This window comes from Dama dama, chromosome 10, assembly GCF_033118175.1.
Source record: "Dama dama isolate Ldn47 chromosome 10, ASM3311817v1, whole genome shotgun sequence".
Lineage (NCBI taxonomy): Eukaryota > Metazoa > Chordata > Mammalia > Artiodactyla > Cervidae > Dama > Dama dama.
Genome location: NC_083690.1, coordinates 19,755,906 through 19,773,714, shown reverse-complemented (window position 1 = coordinate 19,773,714; position 17,809 = coordinate 19,755,906). Strand labels below are relative to the sequence as shown.

The following is a 17,809-nucleotide window of genomic DNA, read 5'->3' as shown; positions in this document are numbered from 1 at the left end:
GCTAAGCAGAATGTGTGGGCTGGTCTGCCAGCCAGCAGAGGTGGAAGCTGCCCTTTGCTTTCTTGGCAGGTACATCTGTCTGTGAAGGCCCTGATTAGGACTTTAGGTTTTGGCCTTTTCTTGGCAGTTATATGAAACATAGTCTATTATCTCCAGTGGTTCTGAAGAGATGCAGGGCCTTGATGGTCCACATCCCTTAGCCTCTTTGCAGGGAATGTGCTTCATCCCTCAGAATTAAAAGCCAATCTGTCATCAAGCAAATTTTTAAGAATACTACAGTGGAAAAAATATCTTAAGAAGTGTAAAACTTGCTGTGAGTTCTTCATGTTTACTATATAGCATGCAAACAAGCTGCTGCCTTTTGCCCTTAAATCTCTAGACACCTTAGAAGTCATTCCTTTGTTTATTGTGATAGAGAAGAAGCAGTTCGGACCAGCACCAGAAGGTTTTTCATTGCTTGGAGAACCCTTGGAGCTTCCTACAGTGATGCATGGCTATGGCTTGAATAAACTATCTGGACTTTCACCCTTGCTTGAAGGACAGGCAGGAGTGATTTCCATTATTATGTAGATTTTTTCCAGGGGACTAAGTTGCAGGTCAAAAAGAGGTACTACAGGGTGAATATCTCCCAATTTTAGCTTCAAATTTTGGCTTTTGCTGTGTTTGAGGTGAAAATTAATTTCTGGAGTAAGGAGAGATGGGACTATATACTGCTGACTGAGAAGCTGTATTTGTATCACATTATCTGGTTAACTGATGAGGTAGGGAATAATTTGGAATGATGAGACAATTTCCTGTTTTCTCTTTGAGGGTAGTGGGGTGTTGAGAGACGAGGTGTCCAGGAATTGGATCTTAGGAACCAGCTCTTGAGTGGTGAAATTAAGGCCTACTCTACATCCTTAGGGCTCAAGTTCCTTGACTGTTGAGTATTTGATAACATCATAGAATTGGTATAAATAGCTATCATCTATTGATAACTAACTGTGCTAGGGACAGTGCTAAGCATGTCATTCAATCGTGAGTTAATACATTTAAGTGCATAGACTAGTACCTTGTACAGAGTGCTCAATAAATATCAGAAATTATTATTCAATAGATATTATCAAAACATTTACTTACATGATAAAGCTTAGGTGCCCAGGACAAAATGTTGAATAAAATAATTTCCACTCTTCTGGAAATTGCTTTCTTGTAGGGGGAGTGGACAGTAAATAAGTTAATAAGAATTTCAGAGTGGTATGTGCTAAAGAAATAAAATAGTGTGCTGGATTAGAGGGAGATGGTACTTTAGATAGGAGTACATCTCAGCATCATTTGAACTGAAACCGTCTGATACGAAGGAGCCGTTTATTCTTCACAGTGATCCTTTGTTCCAATTTTCAGGTGAGAAAACAGAGATGCAGGGTGACTAGGTATGTGTGGAAAGTAAATAGAGCTGGGCTGTACAAACCCTATCATTCTGCATCCAAAGCATATCATGTCCTTCCCAGAAGGGCAGCTGTAGGAGTTAAAATGTATGCAGTTGGTTTTGAGTAAAAGAAATGAAGGTGGTTGCAGTGCAGGTAAAACCCTCAGGCAATTCAGAAAAGTTGTAATTTCATGGACCCCTCAATCCTGGGATGCAAAATTTGAGTATGAGTGTGTGTATGTATGTACATTTTATTCTGGAATCCAAAGCTATCTTCACCTTTTCAAAGGTGATGACAAAAACAGCTTGTGCACCACTGCTTTCTTTTAGGATGTTTTTCATATTGTTTTTTTGGAAAGTAAGGCCTACTTGCTATATCGATGTTGTTAGTGTCCACAATGTAGGAGTGGAACTGGAGGCCCAGACCCTTGGCCTGCTGGATCAGGTTGGCCAGTTGGCTGTAGATAGCTTTATAGCACCAGTCTTTGAGAATGTCAAGCTCCTGGGAAATCATGGCCTCCAGGACGTTAGGGATGATGTCGTTCTCACACTGCTGCAGGAAGCGGTCCTTATCGATGGCGGGGTCTACACGCAGGATCTCTATGAGCCCCTCTGACATGTCCATCTTTGAGAATAGGCCCCCCATCAAGTCTGTGATCTTGTCTGTCAACATGCGGGATGCCCAGATGAAGGTGGTGTTGCTCTCGTCATATTTCATCTTCATCTCGAAGAACCAATTGAACACCACATTGTTGTCCCTGAAGTCCTTCCACTGCTGATACCACTTGGAGTCCTTGTGTAGCATGACCCCCAGCGCCTCCTCGTTGCCCTCAAACGTTTTCTCTTCCTTGAATTTCTCTCCATTGAACTCCTTCCTTTTCCAGGGCTGCTCAGGCCAGCGGTAGGGCCCGGTTTGTCCCAGGATGCTCTCGTCAATCTCCTTGACAGACTCCATGCCCTGGGAGAGGGCTTTGAAGGCAGTGGTCCAGCCAAGCTTCTCCCCACGTTTGGACACCGACTCGGCTGACTGCTTGGCAGTCCTGGCTGCTTCTTCCACACCCTCCTTGATATTTCTGCCAAGGTCACTTTTACTGACTTTTCGAGACTCTCCTTGACAGTGCCCATGATCTCCCCTAGCATTACCTTACTAGCATGTGAAATGAATGCAATCATGGAGTAGTGTGAAGCATTCTTTGGCATTGTACTTCTTTGGGATTGGAATGAAAACTGACCTTTTCCAGTCCTGTGGCCACTGCTGAGCTTTCCAAATTTGCTGGCATATTGAGTGTAGCACTTTAATAGCATCATTTTTTATGATTTTACATAGCTTAGCTGTAGTTCCATCACCTCCACTCACTTTGGTTGTAGTGATGCTTCCTAAGGCCCCCTTGACTTCACACTCCAGGATGTCTGGCTCTGGGTTAGTGATCACATTAGCATGGTTGTCTGGGTTATGAAGATCTTTTTTGTACAGTTCTTCTGTGTATTCTTGCCACTGCTTCTTAATATCTTCTGCTTCTGTTAGGGCCATACCATTTCTGTCCTTTATTGTGCCCATTTTTGCATGAAATGTTCCCTTGGTATCTCTAATTTTCTTGAAGAGATCTCTAGTCTTTCCCATCCTATTGCTGTCCTCTCTTTGCATTGTTCACTTAGGAAGCCTTTCTTTCTGGAGATCCTTGCTTTTCTTAGAAACTCTGCATTCAAATGGATATATCTTTCCTTTTCTCCTTTGCCTTTCACTTCCCTTCTTTTCTCAGCTATTTGTAAGGCCTCCTCAGACAACCATTTTGCCTTTTGCATTTCTTCTTCTAGAGGATGGTGTTGATCACTGCCTCCTGTACAATGTTAGGAACCTCTGTCCATAGTTCTATAGGCAGTGTGTCTATCAGATCTAAACCCTTGAATCTATTTGTCACTTCCACTGTATAATCATAATGGATTTGATTTAGGTCATACCTGAATGGTCTAGTGGTTTTCCCTACTTTCTTCAAGTCTGAATTTGGCAATAAGGAGTTCTTTTTTTTTTTTTTTTTTCATTTATTTTTGTTAGTTGGAGGCTAATTACTTTACAATATTGTAGTGGTTTTTGCCATACATTGACATGAATCAGCCATGGATTTACATGTGTTCCCCATCCGGATTCCCCCTCCCACCTCCCTCCCCATCCCATCCCTCTGGGTCTTCCCAGTGCACCAGCCCTGAGCACTTGTCTCATGCATCCAACCTGGGCTGGTGATCTCTTTCACCCTTGATAGTATACTTGTTTCAATGCTGTTCTCTCTAAACATCCCACCCTCGCCTTCTCCTACAGAGTCCCAAAGTCTGTTCTGTACATCTGTGTCTCTTTTTCTGTTTTGCATATAGGGTTATCGTACCATCTTTTTAAACTCCATATATATGCATTAGTATACTGTATTGGTCTTTATCTTTCTGGCTTACTTCACTCTGTATAATGGGCTCCACTTTCATCCATCTCGTTAGAACTGATTCAAATGAATTCTTTTTAATGGCTGAGTGATATTCCATTGTGTATATGTACGATAGCTTCCTTATCCATTCATGGGCTGATGGGCATCTAGGTTGCTTCCATGTCCTGGCTATTATAAACAGTGCTGCGATGAACATTGGGGTGCATGTGTCTCTTTCAGATCTAGTTTTCTCGGTGTGTATGGCCAGGAATGGGATTGCTTGGTCATACGGCAATTCTATTTCCAGTTTTTTAAGGAATCTCCACACTGTTCTCCATAGTGGCTGTACTAGTTTGCATTCCCACCAACAGTGTAAGAGGGTTCCCTTTTCTCCACACCCTCTCCAGCATTTATTGCTTGTAGACTTTTGGATAGCAGCCATCCTGACTGGCGTGTAATGGTACCTCATTGTGGTTTTGATTTGCATTTCTCTGATAATGAGTGATGTTGAGCATCTTTTCATGTGTTTGTTAGCCATCTGTATGTCTTCTTTGGAGAAATGTCTGTTTAGTTCTTTGGCCCATTTTTGATTGGGTCATTTATTTTTCTGGAATTGAGCTGCAGGAGTTGCTTGTATATTTTTGAGATTAATCCTTTGTCTGTTGCTTCATTTGCTATTATTTTCTCCCATTCTGAAGGCTATCTTTTCACCTTGCTTATAGTTTCCTTAGTTGTGCAAAAGCTTTTAAGTTTAATTAGGTCCCATTTGTTTATTTTTGCTTTTATTTCCAATATTGTGGGAGGTGGGTCATAGAGGTTCCTGCTGTGATTTATGTCGGAGAGTGTTTTGCCTATGTTCTCCTCTAGGAGTTTTATAGTTTCTGGTCTTACATTTAGATCTTTAATCCATTTTGAGTTTATTTTTGTGTATGGTGTTAGAAGGTGTTCTAGTTTCATTCTTTTACAAGTGGTTGACCAGTTTTCCCAGCACCACTTGTTAAAGAGGTTGTCTTTTTTCCATTGTATATCCTTGCCTCCTTTGTTGAAGATAAGGTATCCATAGGTTCGTGGATTTATATCTGGGCTTTCTATTCTGTTCCATTGATCTATATTTCTGTCTTTGTGCCAGTACCATACTGTCCTGATGACTGTGGCTTTGTAGTAGAGCCTGAAGGAGTTCTTGATCTGAGCCACAGTCAGCTCCCGGTCTTGTTTTTGCTGAGTGTATAGAGCTTCTCCATCTTTGGCTGCAAAGAATATAATCAGTCTGATTTCGATATTGATCATCTGGTGATGTTCATGTGTAGAATTGTCTCTTGTGTTGTTGGAAGAGGGTGTTTGCCATGACCAGTACCTTCTCTAGCAAAACTCTGTTAGCCTTTGCCCTGCTTCATTTTGTACTCCAAGAACAAAATTTCCTGTTACTTCAGGGTTCTCTTGACTTCCTACTTTCACATTCCAGTCCCGTATATTTTTAAATTTAATTATCTGCTTATCTTTACCCTCATTAATGTACCCTTTGGTCTCATGCCATATGAGTGCACATTTGTGAAATAAGTAACTTGACCAAAAAAAAAAAAAAAGGTCCAAACATTGGGGCCTCAGGTTTCAACCTACAGGGAATATATTTCCAATAAAGACACACTGACGTGAGCATTTCCTATCACTGTCTTCAAAACCTAAATACTTTCTAAGTAGACTTTTTAGTACTTGACACCGAAGAGAAATTATTTCCATAATAGTAATTGAAACCAAGAGAGTAGTAAAGTTCTGGTCAGGTCTGGTCTTTCAGTTTCATAGGATGTGGTTAAGATCCAGTAGCCTGTGTTAGTCAGAAGATTGATGGTGTTATTGCATAGGGAAATACTTGCAGGAGTTTTTACTTTGCAGTCATTCACGTGTTGTCTGAGTGCTGGGAGGAGGTTCTTCCTTGGAAACGTGAAGCTGACAGAAGTATACACAGTAGGATAAAGCAGCTGATAGTGCTCTGTGGTACTTTCGCTTGAAGGAGGCTTAAGATGGTAAGAATTGCAAGAAAGATTCTTTTTCTCTTAGTCATATCATCTTTCAAATAGCATCCTCATGGTCCACCCAGTTATCTTGAGATTTTAGATTTTCTCAAGTTTGGGATCATTGGTCCTAGTGTTCAGCTAAGAAGTCTCTTGATATATTTGGTTGAAATTGTGGCCTGCTAAGTTGGCCTCTGACTATGGTATCAGATCTTCTGTTTCTTTGCTCTGTAAGTAGATCTGAATGACACAGTCATGTCTTGGTCGGGACTGTTTCTATAGTGACAGGAAAACTGGCATCTGGCTTATGCCAGTGGAGAATTAATTGGCTCATACAACTGTGAGGTTCAGGCTTTGATCTGACTTTGGGTATAGTTGGATTCTGGGTTCAAATAATGCCTTTAAAACTGATTTTGTCTCTTGGCACTGATTTTATTCTTGTGTCTTACATGCATTTAAATTGAAATCCATCTGATAAGAAGAGACAGTTTAACCTTCACAGTGACCCTTGGATAGGCATTATTATTTTCTTTGGTGCTCTTTCTGATAAGAAGACCAAAGCAGCTCCAACCTACCTTGCTTTTAGTGCTAAGATTCACTTTGTCTCACTTAGGTCTCCTGCATATTCCTGACCCAGTTGTTGAAAGCCAAGGGCATAGGGAGACTTTGGTGGACTTGACTCACATAGTTCATTATCAGCCCTACCCAACATACATGACTAAGAGTAAGGAAGTTGGATCTCCTAGTGAAGGAAAATTGAGTGGCCACCTGATGAAGAACCTGGATGCTGGGGGAGCAGATGAGTCTCTGCTGCAAGCCTTTGGTCCAGTCTGAAGCTAAAAGGCCATATATTAAGTCTGTGGTCTGAATCCAGACTATTAACCATCTCAAGTGCACCATAGTTCCATTTTGAATGAAATTCTTGCTCCCTGGGCATGTGATTCACTCAGGTTCAAGTCCATGGGTGACCCTTCTACCCCCAATGCTAAACTTATGATAAGGGGACTATTATTCATTAGATCTATTATTATCATTAGACTGTTAGTCATTAGATGAGCTTTATCTTTTGTGTGTGTGTATGGGACATGGGGAAAGGTTCATTTTCTTTTGAAAGAATAAATCAGGGGAATTTAGATATTATTGGAACATGATTAATCTTTTTCTGTTCCCTACTCTGCACCCCACCCCCATCATTTAACAGTACTGTCTTGAAATCCTTGGAGCCAAAATTGTTGGATTTGTCAATCTTTTGATGCAGTTTGTAATGAAACAAATGGTCTCTCATGTTTTCCATCCTCCTTTGGCAGTTTGATATTTTTCCTAAAATATAATGTCTAAAAGTACTTTTGGTAAGGTGTTGGGTTTTGTTTTTTTTTTTTTTTTAAGAAATTGAATTAGTTGACAAATATTACCAGGTGGTGTTGGGAGAAATACATACTTCCAGTACACTCCCATTATGTAAGTTGACACTACTTTTTTTGAATTCAGATTGATTTTATGTGGTGACTCAGCTGATAAACAACCTTTCTGCAGTGCCAGAGAACCAGGTTCAGTCCCTGAGTCAGGAAGATCCCCTGGAGAAGGGCATGGCAACCCACTCCAGTATTCTTGCCTGGAGAGCTCCGTGGACAGAGGCTCTTGGGCTGCAGTCCATGGGGTTGCAAAGAGGCCAGACACTGAGTGACTAATGCTTTCACTTTTCATACACATACACGTATAATATCTTTTTGCATAGTCTTTGATCTGTTGTTCCACGTATAATATCTTTTTGCATAGTCTTTGATCTGTTGTTCCACTTGTGGGAGTTTATTCTCAGGAGCTGAATTTTAGCTGCATATTCTGTTTATTATCCCAATATTGTTTATAATACTGAACTGTTGGAAGCAAACTAAATGTCCAACCATGAGTGTTTAAACTGACAAATTATCAATGAAAGACGTATCTGGCAATTAAATATATTTAACAGAGAGTCTCAACCTTTCTGCAACCCTTCTGCAGCGTAGCACCAAATTTTTGACATATTGAAGTCGTAGGCAATAAATAGTTTATGGGTTATGTGAAATAGCTGGTGTGTCAGTGGTAATACTGCCACAGTATTGGTAGTACGGCCATTGATTTGTGGCTCTTTTAAAGCATTTGATGAGGGAAGATTTATATGAAAAAGTGTTGCAAAATAGAATGTACATAATGACTCAGTTTTGTTTAAAAGTTGGATATGTGTACTATGAACATGCATGTATTTATTTATGTGTGCCACCTATATGCTTATATAGACCACTGAAAGGATATATTCCAAAATACTAATTTAGGTGGAGGGATTGTGTCACTAAATTGTGTTCAGCTCTTTTGGGACCCTCATGAACTGTAGCCTCCCAGGCTTCTCTGTCCATGCCATTTCCCAGGCAAGAATACTGGAGTGGGTTGCCATTTCTCTTTCCAGGAGATCTTAAGATGGGTCGAACCAGAGTCCCTTACATTGGCCAGAGGATTTTTTTACCACTGAGCCACCCGGGAAGCGGCAGGTGGTGGGGCACTAGGGGACTTTTTCTCTTTATGCTACTCAGTAGTTTCTGAACTTTACAGAATAACTGTGTAACAATGTTTTTGAATTTGGCAGTGGGAAAGAAAGCCTTGGTGGTCTTACTTCTCTCACCAACTTACTGATGTGATTGAAAAAAGATATTATTTTATTACACAGATCTTTTTTCTGTCCCTCTTCCTTTTCTTATCTACTAAGCTTTAGCAGTCAGCTTCCATCTTGGATCTCTGGAAAAAAAGGATAAATGTGGCCTTAATAAATTTGGATTTTTTTTTTTCCTTAAGAATTAGCAAACATTTAAATGTTAGCAAACATCACATTTGTTACCATGTGATGAACCCGAGAGCTGTTTAGAAGAAATGTGGCTCTGGAAACTACATCTGTACATTTGTGGTCATTCAGATGCCCCTCTAAGAAGACATTTGCATGCAGTCATTTGTCATCTTTATACTGGATTCCTTTCTCATCTTTTGACTCATTTCCTAGTTTCCTTTCTTGCCTTTCTTAGATACAAAGACCATATCCCAACTCCAGTTAACTATTTTTCATCAGTAACTACTGAATTCCACAGGTGACTGAAAAGCGAACAGTTGATGTGGTGATTGGGTGTTTGAGGAATGATTATCTAGTAAATGTAAATTATCTGGTAGATGTCTGGGATGGCTGGTACCATATGCCAGTTGGAAGCAGTGCCTAACCAGTGGTTTTACCTTCAGTGTGACCTAATGAGGCCTGTATTCTGAGGATGAGCTCCAAGCTAAAACCAGAGTTAAAGAGTATAGTGGTCAGGCTATTTTTATTGTGGTACCATGGAGCAACATCAGGTCAAGAAGCAACAGTTAGAACTGGACATGGAACAACAAACTGGTTCCAAATTGGGAAAGGAGTATGTCAAGACTACATATTTTCACCCTGCTTATTTAACTTCTATGCAGAGTACATAATGTGAAATGTGGGGCTGGATGAAGCACAAGCTGGAATCAAGAATGCCAGGAGAAATTTCAATAACCTCAGATATGCAGATGACACCACCCTTAGGGCAGAAAGCAAAAAAGAACTAAAGAACCTGTGATGAAAGTGAAAGAGGAAAGTGAAAAAATTGGCTTAAAGCTCAACATTCAGAAAACTAAGATCATGACATCTGGTCTCATCATTTCATGGCAAAGAGATGGGGAAACAATGGAAACAGTGACAGACTATTTCTTTGAGCTCTAGAATCACTGCAGATGGTGACTGCAGCCATGAAATTAAAAGACACTTGCTCCTTGGAAGGAAAGCTATGATCAACCTAGACAGCATATTAAAAAGCAGAGACATTACTTTGCCAACAATGGTCTGTCTAGTCAAAGCTATGGTTTTTCCAGCAGTTGTGTATGGATGTGAGAGTTGTACTGTAAAGAAAGCTGAAGAATTGATGCTTTTGAACTGTGGTGTTGGAGAAGACTTTGAGAGTCCCCTGGACTGCAAGGAGATCCAAAGAATTGATGCTTTTGGACTGTGGTGTTGGAGAAGACTCTTGAGAGTCCCTTGGACTGCAAGGAGATCCAACCTGTCTATCCTAAAGGAAATCAGTCCCAAATATTCATTGGAAGGACTGATACTGAAGCTGAAACTCCAATACTTTGGCCACATTATGCGAAGAACTGACTCATTAGAAAAGACCCTGGGGCTGGGAAAGATTGAAGGTGGGAAGAGAAGGAGATGACAGAGGATGAGATGGTTGGATGGCATCACTGACTCGATGGACATGAGTTTGAGTAAGCTCTGGGAGTCAGTGATGGACAGGGAAGTCTGGTGTGCTGCAGTCCATGGGGTCACAAAGTCCATGGGGAAAGTACTGAGCGACTGAACTGAACTGATGGAGCATAAACCCAAGACGGCCCTCTGTTTGTAAACAGTAAAGTTAGCTAATGAAAAAGCTGGTGCAGAAACACAAAGAGTAACCAGCCTAGAAATCTGATGCCCCTTATGATGTCCACTTTGCACAAAGTATGCGGTCAGACTTGTCCGGATCAATAGTAACAGCGAAAATATTCGAAGTGTGGGTCAGTAAAATAATTCAGCTCTTTCTTGGTTATTTTGAGTCATGTGGGATTAAATATGTAGCAGCTCTGGAACCCAGAGACCAAAAATGCTTGATTCTTTGGTATTTGGGAACTTTATAGTATGTATGTATTGACTTTGTTGAATTTGGCAAGTAGTATTTGTTCTGGCCAGCCCACAGTGGCCTCAGTCCTCAGACCTCAATTGCATATATATTCTCAGTATATTTGAAGTATACTAGGTAAGGAACATACGAATCCTTCAAAAAGAAGAGAGTAATTATTTTGTACAAAACTGACTGGTCTTAATGACCTAAGATTATTTTACAGAAATATAACCAATTGGTTTATTTTCTTTTTAAAAAACAATTTATCTTCCCTTCCTTCTTCTTTTCCCCCATCCCCCACTTCTTTTTGTCGTTTTGAGATTGGTGGATATAGAAAGTCATGTGTTCCTACCCATCCCTAACTGGAACTGCTGTCTTAGCTTGCTGCTTGCAGTAAATTTTAGGACAAAAAGTCTTAGAAGCCTGAAAATAGCAGACACACCTCATTTGCTTTGGCAGAGGGAACAGCTTTTTCTCCCAAGTAGCTCTAGGTAAGACCTAATCTCCAAAGGTGATCTTGTAAGTCCCAAGTTCCAAATGACAGAAAGCAGAAGACCGTGTATTTTAAAGTACTCCCTCCAAAAAAAAAAAGAAAATAATAAAGTACTGCCTCCAGTCTTTCCTCCTTGTTTGTTATTTTTGCAAGTTTACTTTCTAAGAGGTAGTTTAGAAATGGATACTGCCCATTTCCTGACTGTTTCTCAGATCATTTAGCATCAACATCTGCCATTTTGCATCAAGAGACTCTTGTGGTCTTGCTTTGAGACTCCTCAGGGGGATGGCTTTTGCCACTATAGCTGCTTCAGCCCCTGGCAGCTGGGTGTCTGGCATATATAGTAAGAAGTAAAAACATGTGCCCAATTAGCTATACAGATTGTTTGGATGAAAGTTGGAAAGATGGGTTTCTTACTGCTGTCATATGTAAAAGCACTAACATTTGCTAGTGGCTTCTTGCTTCTGAATAGACTCTAGGTGGGAAAAGATGGGAGAGGTGGATTGGATCATTTCCTTCTTTCAAAGAAGTCATCAGAGTAGACCTCAGGTGCCTTGCTGACATTGGCTTTTGGTAGCAGCATTTGCCTCGTTTTTTTTAAGCTCCCAACCAGGTACAACAATAAGCCAGCTTGCTCTATTTTCCATATCACCTGTGCTCATTCTTAGTCTCGTGTTTGACTCTTTGTGACTCCCTAGACTAGCTTGCCAGGCTCCTCTGCCCATGGAATTTTCCAGACAGAATGATGGACTGGGGTGCCATTTCCTATTCTAGCGGATCTTCCACACTCAGGGTTTGAACCTACGTCTCTTGCGTCTCCTGCATTGGCAGGCAGTTTCTTTACCACTAACACCATCTGGAGAGCCCATATGTTATATGTCAGGGCCTTTTTCTTAGCCTGCAGAGATCAAACTAAGATGATCAGGAGAGGGAAGCCTGCAAAAACAGTGTCACCTTTCACCTCTTGTTCAGATTGGAATAGACTGACTTTCCCATTTTCCTTTGACTCTAGTAGGCTTGGGCAAGAAGTATGAAAGCTGTTCACTGAGGAGGCAAAAACCCTGTCCTCAGAACGCTTGCAAATTTAGAACTTCAGCCTCTTTGCATGTCGAAAAATAAAGGTTGTCCCAGAATGTTAGACTTCAAAGGATTTCAATGTTGGGAACATAGAAACTCAGAGAGGTTAAGAAACTTGTGCAAGGGCATAAGTCACTTAGGGACATCCCAGACCAGAACTGAAGACTTCCTGAGACTTTACTCTGATCTTACTGACTCAGTACCCCTGAGTACAATCACGTGTTGATAATGTATTTTTTCTTCTTGGGCTATCATCATCTCCTTAGGGGAACAGTATATCCTGGCATGTGTGTGTAATGCTCAGTTGCTCAGTTGTGTCTGGCTCTTTGCGACCATGGATTGTAGCCCGCCAGTCTCTTCTGTTCATGAAATTTTCCAGGCAAGCATACTCAAGTGGGTTGCCATTTTCTACTCAAGAGAATCTTCTCGACCCAGTACTGAACTTGTGTCTCGTGTCTGCTGCGTTGGCAGGCAGATTCTTTACCACTGTGCCACCTCGAACAGCATAGCCAAGAACAATAAGTAGTGAGACCAGTGATGTAATGTGATGAGTTTAGAATCAGACTCCTAGGTTTGGATCCCTTTTCCTTTATAGATTGGCTGTGTGACCTCAGGCCAAATCCCTTAAACTCTGTTCAGTTTATCCCACTGTGAAGTGAAGATTATATTTTCTTCCTCATAGAGTTGTAGTTGGTTAAAAGTGATAATTCATGTCAGTCTCCTCAGTACATGCAACTGACTTAAAAGCTATTGCTGTTAATAAACATTTTAAAATCCCCTCTCAGCCTGGACCAACCAAATTGACCGTTTGCCTCTTTCCTTTCCACTTTATGCTCCCAATCACTGAGGGACCAGAACAAGACTCATCATCTCTGTGAAACTTTCCCATTGAGTAGATTTTGGAGTCTGACAAACTGATTTTATTTCCTAGTCCCATTGCTTAGTGGTTAAGAAACCTCAGGTTCCTAATCTGTAAGATGTCTGACATCATAGGTTGTTGTGAAGATGATGATGTATATGAAGCATATAACAAATACCAATTCCTCTTCATCAGTCCCGCCACCTTCCTTTCCATAACACTGGTTCACACTCCTCTCTCCTTTCCTGTCTCCATTCGTCTTTGTGTGGTTTTGCCCTTCACGGTCTTTCTGTCCATAAGGGGTGATTCTGTTTGAAAGGTAGACTATAAGTCCTAGAATACGGGGACTTGCCTGATTGTCACTTCATGGAGCTGCCTAAGAATTAGAAACACTTTTCTGATCTCCCTTCTCTGGCTATCTGTGGAGCCAGGCATCCACTGGGACCGTGATCTCTAGGACTGCCCTTAGCCCAGCAGTGCCACCTCCAGACCTGGGGCCAAGCAAGCAACCAAGCCCATCCCCAGGAATAGCAGCTGGGTCTGCCACAGGAGAGGAGGAAGGCTGGAAGCTGATTCAGAGGAGGAGGGAGAGAGAGAGGCAGAAGCAGTTAGAGCTGAGATTGGAGGAGAAAAGCTGGAGGCTTATCTTGGGCCAACATAAACTAAGCAGTTACTGCCTTTAATCTTTCAAGTAAACCCCCAAAGCTATGCCTAGAAGTATGTGTCCTGGTTTGTAGTTTTTTTTCTCCCTTTTTTTCTTCTTCCTTTCGTCCCACCCCTTCTTGTCTGTCACTCCATTTCAGTGTATGCCACTTAGCTGAAACAGGAGACCAGAGTCACTTACTGCAAGAACAGGAGAGCTTCTGTGGGCATTTGGGGCATCAGCATTCCTGAAGTGCCCCAGGAGACCTGGCCTGGCTGCTGACAAGAGCACTTCTCTAGGAAAAGAGGAACTTGATCCTGTCACCAACTTTCTGATAATAACAATTACAATAAAGGCTAACACTTACCAAATACTTTTTATGAGCCAGGTATTAGGGCAGAGCATTTTACATGGGACATCTCATTTCCTCTATCCACCAGTCCATGAGGTACAACTGTCCCATTTAAAAATTATATATTGATGGTCACAAACCTGGTGCATCACCGTGATTCAGATACAGGTTCGTCTGCTTGCAGAGCTTGTCCTATTAGTTACTCCGCTCCAGTTTCTCCTTTCCTAGATAGCTCCTTGACCTCTGTGTACTTATATTTATTTTGTGGCAGTAATTATTTCCTTGAGTTACACTTCAATGTAGCTCTTACAATGTACTAACAATGAAAAGTGGGATTAATTAATGATGATGTTCTGTTAGTAATTAAATTTGGTTCTGGGGTGCCCAGATTGTGCTGAGGCTATCCATTTCAGAGGGATAGCAGGAGGACCACTGGGAAGGTAGTCCCATTAGATGAGTGTAAATCAGTACCAAGTTAGAAATCCTGGCTTTTTCCAGATCTGCACACCTGGAACCTAGTGGAAAGGGAATGAAATTTGGAACTGACTGGAAGATTGCCCCAGATTAGGGACAGAAGTTAGTTCAGTTCAGTTGCTCAATCGTGCCTGACTCTTTGTGACCCCATGGACTGCAGCATGCCAGCCTTCTCTGTCCCTCACCAGAGATTGCTCAAATTCATGTCCATCAAGTCACTGATGCCATCCAACCATATCATCCTCTGTTGTCCCCTTCTCCTCCTGCCTTCAGTCTTTCCCAAGAGCAAGGTCTTTTCCAGTGAGTCAGTTCTTCGCATCAGTGGCCAAAGTATTGGAGCTTCAGCTTCAGCATTACTCCTTCCAATGAATATTTAGGAATGGTTTCCTTTAGGATTGACTGGCTTGATCTCCTTGCAGTCCAAGGGACTCTAAACGTCTTCTCCAGCACCACTGTTCAAAAGCATCAATTCTTCGGCACTCAGCATTCTTTATGGTCCAACTCTCACATCCATATGTGACTGCTGGAAAAACCATAGCTTTGACTAGACAGACCTTTGTCAGCAAAGTAATGTCTCAGCTTTTTAATATGCTGTCTAGGTTTGCCATAGCTTTTCTTTCAAGGAGCAAGTGTCTTTTATTTCATGGCTGCAGTCACTGTCTGCAGTGATTTTTGGAACCCAAGAAAATAAAGTCTGTCACTGTTTCCATTGTTTGCCCATCTGTTTGCCATGAAGTGATGGGACCCAATGGCATGATCTTAGTTTTTTGATACTGAGTTTTAAACCAGCTTTTTCACTGTCTTCTTTCACTTTCATCAAGAGGATCTTCAGTTCCTCTTCACTTTCTGCCATAATGGTGGCATCATCTGCATGTCTGAGGTTCTTGATATTTCTCCTGGCAATCTTGATTCCAGCTTGTGCTTCATCCAGCCCTGCATTTCACATGATGTTCTCTGCCTTATAAGTTAAATGAGCAGGGTGACAATATGCAGCTTTGACGTACTCCTTCCCCAATTTGGAACCAGTCCATTGTTCCATGTCCAGTTCTAACTGTTGCTTCCTGATCTGCATACAGATTTCTCAGGAGGCAGGAAAGGTGATCTGGTATGCCCATCTCTTGAAGAATTTTTCACAGTTTATTCTGATCCACACAGTCAAGGCTTTGGTGTAGTCAATAAAGCACAAGTAGATGTTTTTCTGGAACTCTCTTGCTTTTTCAATGACCCAATGGACGTTGGCAATTTGATCTTTTGTTCCTCTGCATTTTCTAAATCCAGGTTGAACATCTGGAAGTTCACAGTTCACATACTGTTGAAGCCTAGCTTAGAGAATTTTCAGTATTACTTTGCTGGTGTGTGAGACGAGTGCAACTGTACAGTAATTTGAACATTCTTTGGCATTGCCTTTCTTTGGAATTGGAATGAAAATTGACCTTTTCTAGTTTTGTGGCCACTGCTGAGTTTTCCACATTTGCTGGCATATTGAGTGCAGCACTTTCACAGCATCATCTTTTAGGACTTGAAATAGCTCAGCTGCAATTTCATCACCTCCACTTGCTTTGTTTGTAGTGATGCTTCCTAAGGCCCACTTGACTTCACATTCCAGGATGTCTGGCTCTATGTTAGTGATCACATCAGCATGGTTATCTGAGTCATTAAGATCTTTTCTGTATAGTTCTTCTGTATATTCTTGCCACCTTTTCTTAATATCTTCTGCCACTGTTATGTCCATACCATTCTGTCCTTTATTGTGCCCATCTTTGCATGAAATGTTCCCTTAGTATCTCTAATTTTCTTGAAGAGATCTCTAGTCTTTCCCATTTTATTGTTTTCTTCTATTTGCATTGATCACTGAGGAAGGCTTTCTTATCTGTCCTTGCTATTGTTAGGAACTCTGTATTCAAATGGGTATATCTTTCCTTTTCTCCTTTGCCTTTTGCTTCTCTTCTTTTCTCAGCTATTTGTAAGGCCTCTTCAGACAGCCATTTTGCCTTTTTGCATTTCTTTTTCTTGGGGTTGATCTTGATCACTGTCTCCTATACAATGTCATGAGCCTCCGTCCATAGTTCATCAGGCACTCTGTCTATCAGTCCCTTAAATCCATTTCTCACTTCCACTGTATTTGATAAGGGATTTGATTTAGGTCATACCTGAATGGTCTAGTGGTTTTCCCCACTTTCTTCAATTTAAGTCTGAATTTGGCAATAAGGGGTTCATGATCTGAGCTACAGTCAGCTCCTGGTCTTGTTTTTGCTGAGTGTATAGAGCTTCTCCATCTTCAACTGCAAAGAATATAATATGTCTGATTTCGGTATTGACCATATGGTCAATGAGTAGAGTCATCTCTTGTGGTGGTGAAAGAGGGTGCTTGCTACAAACAGTGTGTTCTCTTGGCGAAACTCTGTTAGCCTTTGGCCTGCTTCATTTTGTACTCCAAGGCCAAACTTGCCTGTTTCTCCAGGGAAATCTTGACTTCCTACTTTTGCATTCCAGTCCCCTGTTATGAAAAGGACATCTTTTTCTGGTGTTAGTTTTAGAAGGTCTTGTAGGTCATCATAGAACCGTTCAACTTTAGCTTCTTCAGCATTAGTGGTTGGGGCATAGACTTGGATTACTGTGATATTGAATGGTTTGCCTTGGAAACGAACCGAGGTCATTCTGTTGTTTTTTAGATTGCACCCAAGTACTGCATTTCAGACCCTTTTGTTGACTGTGAGGACTACTCCATTTCTTCTAAGGGATTTTTGCCCACAGTAGTGGATGTAATGGTCATTTGAATTAAATTCGCCCATTCCTGTCCATTTTAGTTCACTGATTACTAAAATTTCGATGTTCAAACCCTTGCCCTCTCCTGTTTGACCACTTCCAATTTACCTTGATTCAAGGACCTAATATTCCAGGTTCCTATGCAATACTGTTCTTTCCAGCATCGGACTTTACTTCCATCACCAGTCACATCCACAGCTGGACACTGTTTTCACTTTGGCTTCGTCTTTTCATTCTTTCTGGAGTTACTTCTCCACTCTTCTCCAGTAGCATATTGGGCACCTACTGACCTGGGGAGTTCATCTTTCAGTGTCCTATCTTTCTGCCTTTTCATACTGTTCATGGGGTTCTCAAGGCACGAATAATGAATTGGTTTGCCATTCCCTTCTCCAGTGGACCACATTTTGTTAGAACTCTCCACCATGACCCATCCATCTTGGGTGGCTCTACATGGCATGGCTCATAGTTTCATTGAGTTAGACATGGCTGTGGTCCATGTGATCAGTTTGGTTAGTTTTCTGTGATTGTGGTTTTCATTCTATCTGCCCTCTGATGAATAAGGATAACAGGCTTATGGAAGGTTCCTCATGGGAAAGACTGACTGGGGGGGAATCTGGGTCTTGTTCTGA

The 17,809-nt window shown here is 41.3% G+C and overlaps 1 protein-coding gene and 1 pseudogene across 1 annotated transcript in view; one reads left to right on the top strand and one right to left on the bottom strand.

The window, feature by feature from the left end:
• The window catches only part of DCUN1D3 (defective in cullin neddylation 1 domain containing 3), a 53,392-nt gene that overhangs the window by 20,882 nt on the left and 14,701 nt on the right, over positions 1-17,809 (top strand). The window lies entirely within an intron of this gene.
• Positions 915-3,450, bottom strand: LOC133064038 (mitochondrial import inner membrane translocase subunit TIM44-like; annotated as a pseudogene).